The sequence below is a fragment of the Thunnus albacares genome, chromosome 24, assembly GCF_914725855.1.
Source record: "Thunnus albacares chromosome 24, fThuAlb1.1, whole genome shotgun sequence".
NCBI classification, from domain to species: Eukaryota; Metazoa; Chordata; class Actinopteri; order Scombriformes; family Scombridae; genus Thunnus; species Thunnus albacares.
In genome coordinates, this window is record NC_058129.1 from 12,001,375 (window position 1) to 12,006,398 (window position 5,024).

General features: G+C 38.5%; 1 protein-coding gene and 1 non-coding gene across 5 annotated transcripts in view; both read right to left on the bottom strand.

Moving 5' to 3' along the window:
• The window catches only part of LOC122976792 (FERM, ARHGEF and pleckstrin domain-containing protein 1-like), a 68,076-nt gene that overhangs the window by 55,271 nt on the left and 7,781 nt on the right, over positions 1-5,024 (bottom strand). Inside the window, exon 1 of one of the 4 annotated variants that reach the window (XM_044345474.1) lies at positions 2,183-2,487. The exons of 1 other annotated variant lie outside the window; for it this stretch is intronic. The gene's annotated coding sequence lies outside the window, so the exon portion shown is untranslated. Of the gene's footprint in view, positions 1-2,182; positions 2,488-5,024 lie in introns of those variants that run through there. 2 more of the 4 variants (XM_044345473.1, XM_044345472.1) reach the window with 2 other exon arrangements.
• trnai-aau lies at positions 4,837-4,910 on the bottom strand. Its single transcript has one exon. It is a non-coding gene; the product is annotated as a tRNA-Ile (tRNA).

Sequence of the window (5,024 nt, forward strand, 5' to 3'; positions counted from 1 at the left end):
AGTTGGTCACACAGGCACAAAGGAAGCTACTGTGGGAGCCTCCAGCAGCGGGGCTTTAACTCTGAGGGACAGAGGCCTCTCAACCAGCCTTTGAACTGGTGTTAGTTGAAAATTTCCCAAGAGTTTGTGAGAGGGGAGCCAGACCCTGGGAATCGGATGTGAGTGCATGTGTGTGTGTGTGTGTGTGTGTCTGTGTGTGTACAAGTGCAGAGAAAGCTTTATTTTATACAAGCATAATATGGTTTTAGTCATTTTGTAATAGCAAATTGGTATTTTTTTAAAATAAATGAAGACATACATAAGTAAAAAAGTGAAAATAAGCAATAAATATCTGACATTATAATGTACTCGTGGTAAGAATACACACATGGTGGTCATCAGATATAAAACAGGTCTGAAAAATTGATATTTTGTGAATTTTCAAAGCAAAATACAGTAATTAAAGAGGATCGGTGGTCAAGAGCAACTAAAAAGGGATGTGATGGACATACTTTACAGTCCACTGCTAAGCTAAATACCGTGAATTCATATATAACCCACATTTCAAGTCTGTAGCAGTGTTTCTATTGGAGATTTAGTCCTTTTCATTTAAATTTAAGGTCTATATTATTTGATCTGCTCCTGTGTAGTGTGAAGATTTGGGAATAAAATAACAGAAATTGGCTGCAAATGGAGGGAAAGGAGCAGAAAAAGGTGAGTAATTCAGAAATACAGGATGTGGATTCATTACAGGATGAGAATAAAACTAATATAAGTGTATTGCAACAAATATGCACCACTAAGAACAAAAGAAAGACTAAATCTAAGCCTCAGCTACAAGCCCCACATTGACTGTGTTTCTAGTTGCCATTTATCCCAACACCAACGCCTGAAAAACAACATCTACTACAAGCATCAACTACAACCTGCCAAGCGCAGGTGAGGGCGAGATCAAGGCTACAACACAGTACACTTACACCGGCGGCCCTCGACAGATCAATGGCTGCGCTCGGTGCCACGTTTTATCAAGGTGACACTCTCCGCTCGCCGAGCCATTAAGCTGCTCTACTGCCCTCAGGAGAGTTCCTATTGTGAGGTTGTGTATGTGTGTGTGTGTGTGTGTGTGTGTGCAAGAAATAAAGAGAGTGTAACACCAATTCTCCTAGCATGGTGGGTGTGCTATTGATTGCAAAAGTGAATCGGAAACAAAGCTGTACGGTGATTCAAACCAGAACACCCAAGGTTCCATCTACATCTCCATCCTTTTCCCCCACTGACCCTGTGCCCTGACCCCCACTCTGGATGGGGAGGGGCTAGGGGGGGTGCAAAAAAGCACACGTGCCCCCCAGAGATCAATAAAGGGAAGGGATTTGTTTGACGCCTAATAGGTGCCACATATGCATTCCCTAGGGGGTGGGTGCCTGGTCAAGGTTTGCATGTGACAAGCACCTGCAGGTCTATACACACACACACACACAACAAAAACAGCCTTGTCAAGTGAAATAAAACAAACACACCCACTATGTGAGGCACATTTTTTTAAAAAAGACACACACATAATGAGTACAGTTGGCTAAGTGCAAGCCCCTGGATGTAGGTTAACAGAGTAATCCTTTAGGCCAGAGTAAAGATGTCAGTAGGCTAAGTCAACCTTAAGAGACAGGGCTTGTGTGTGTGCGCGTGTGTGTGTTTGTGCATGTGTATGTCTGTGTGTGCATTGCTTAATATTAATGTTCATGTGGTGACGTTTTGACAATGACAAGCTCAGCCTATTGTAAGCTCTATTGAATGGGTAGGCATTGACACAAAACTGCAGGGAGTAGCTGAGGAGGAGAAACTGGGAAAATAAAATTCAATAATTAACACAGACAGAGTTGAAAAAAACACAAATTTCAAGTGTTGGGAGAAGATTAAATTAAATTGGAGGAGGCTGTCCTTGCCTATGATTAAGCTTACAGTAAAAGAAGCTCTGCTGGACCTCCTAAAGCTCAGCCGATTAAGGAAAACGAACAGGCTGGTTGCAATCGAGGCGAGCTTATCGGGCTCATCAAACATCACGCATAGTTGCATTAAGAAAGCCAAAGCTTTACGTGTTTAAACTGGAAACTGGTAATGCAATGAACCTAAAGTGTGCAACCTACTATTACACCAGAAAGGCTACGTGTAACCTCGCTTCATAATCCGGATAGCATGATTTCCTTACCCCCCCCCTCTCTCTCTCTCTTCTTTCTTCAGGATCCACAGATTGTCCGTCAGTGGGAGCGTTCTTATTTCCCAACGCTGTCCGGTTAAAAAAAATCCCGCACAGTTAAAACAGCTGAAGCTCTCCCTCTCAGGCGGGACGTGGTTTCTGCGTGGTAGCCATTGAAACAAATGTGGGGGGAAAAACGGAGCAGTGAGCTTTCTGCTGGAACAATAAAGGGCAACACACCGCCTCCAGCACAGTCAGGCACCCCGGCACTACTACAGTGTGAGGCAGGCGGGGAGAAAGTGCGAGCAGGGCGGCTCAACAGCGCGATCCCACGGCGGTTTGGGGGAAATATAAGTGTCTGATAACAGTATGGTATCAGTTGAGCAACTTAAATGGTCGTTTTCTAATTCGCAACAGGCTTATGATAGGTTATTTATACATTTACAAGCAGGTAATGGTGAAAAGTACATTTACTCAGTTTGAGGTACTTGTGTTTTACTTGAGTATTTTCATTTTCTGCTGTTTTATACTTCAACTCCACTACAATTCAGAGGGAAATATTGTACTTTCTACTCCATTACATTTATTTGACAGCTTTAGTTACTTTTCAGATGAAGGTTTGACATAATGGATAATATAACAAGCTTTTAAAATACAACACATTGTTAAAGATGGAACCAGTGGTTTCCAACCTTTTTGGCTTTTGACGTCTTACAAAAAGCAGTGTGTAGTCAGGGTCACATTTCAGATGTCTATGAGTTGTTAACAGCTCCACCAAATAGTGATTTTTCCCTCTAAACTTCTTACATGGTTTCATTTCAATAAATGTTCAAATGATCCAATATTTCGACAAAAATCAACAATTAGAGAAAAAGTCCAAAAGCTGGAAACAGATTTGTATATCAGAACTTTGTTTTTTCTTCTTTCCTCTCCCATTAATCATCTCATGACCCCTCAGATTTATCTGGTGACCCTTTGGAGGGGCCCTGACCCCCAGGTTGGGAACCACTGGACTAAACTAGCTAACTGTATGTAACGTAGTTTAAACTAGCTCCACCTCCAGCAGCTACAACAGTAATATGCTGCTTACACACGGATGCTTCAGTATTAATAATCTAATGATGTCATATATAATAATATATCAGTCAGAGGGACCAAACCACTACTTTCATTGCAATACTTTAACTACATCAAGCTCGTAATACTTATGTACTTTTACTTGAGTAGGATTTTCCATACAGGACTTTTACTTGTAATAGAGTATTTTTACGTTGCTGCACTGGTACTTTTGCTTAAATAAATGATCCGAATACTTCTTCTGACACTCAAACTGCCAGTAGGCTACACCAACATAATTCACATCAGTGTTTTTAGAAACTCTTCAAATGATATATTTGATAATAAAATGTTCTTAGGAGAAGGAAAAATGCAAAATAAAGATCAGAAAGATCTATTCAGGCATCCCTTTGTTGAACTAGCACACCTACATGGTTTAAATAATGATAAAGTGAGAGAGGGTTTCTTTTAAAATTTTGCTATATTGAATGTTCTTGTGATTTATGTGGATTAGATCTGTTTTTTCCATGTACACAAACTGACAGCTATAGTTAAAAGACTAACTACATTCAGATTTTACAGAGGAAGCATAAAATGAGTTATGCTTCCTCTAAAATATGATGCTTTGTCACAGATTAAGCTACCCAACAGTGGTTATATAAATAGTTAAAATTAGCTCCACCTTGACCAACTACAACAGTAAAATGCTGCTTAATACCCATTGATGTATCAGTAATAATAATCCAGTAATATAATATAAAATATATATATATATATGTTTTTGATAGGAATACTTACTTGTAACTTTTTTTTGCAGGACTTTTGCTTCTGATTGCAGTATTGTTCATTTTACCTATGTAAAGATCTGAATACTTGCTCATAAATGATATATATGTACATATTGTGCTATTAATTTCAACTTGTTTTTTATTTAACAGGGGTCAAATGCAGTGAATGGTTTGGTTTGTATGTGTATTTCAACTTAGTTTGGATACAGAACTCAAGCAAAGTCCAGATATAAATAAATTCAAGAATATGTACAAAAAATAATTTTTAAGAGGTATATTGATGAGGATGGGTTGGTAGGATGAACGTTGAGGTAATTGTTAAAGTTAAAGTTATATCTGATTGACACTGGGTGGATATTTTGGGTTGTACATAACAGCATTGAGGTAGTTGGTTGTAAGTTATATGTATGATAAATATTGAGTTAATTGAGTTATGAAGAAGGGGTTGGACCATGTAATTGTATACTTCTTACTCCTCCTTTTCAGCCATGTAATATTTCTTCATGTTGTTTATTTATGTTGTTTATGTGAATTTGTTTATTGAGAGTTTGAGAGTATATGTTTACTGTTAATTGTATTTGTTATTCTTGTTTTGTTTTTGCTTTTTACTTATTTGTTACATGTTCGAAAAAAACATAAACCACTTGTTTGACGCTGTATTTTATTACTTTTCAAATTATATAAGTTGTATTGTATTGAGCGTATGTTATATAGAGAATAGAAACAATACAACATGTGTATTATCCATTAGTGGGGTTACGTAATTATTCAAAACAATGCTCTAAAGTCATGTAACAATAGGCAGTAAAGAAAAAACGCAGTTGGCCCGTACGGGGATCGAACCCGCGACCTTGGCGTTATTAGCACCACGCTCTAACCAACTGAGCTAACCGGCCACAATTCCGCAAGGAAAATAACGTCATATTTATATGTTGCACTTAGCCTGACCAGACGTGTCCAGTTAAGTAACTGGGCTGAAGCTTCTGTTAGCTAATTCTCTTTTTAAAAAA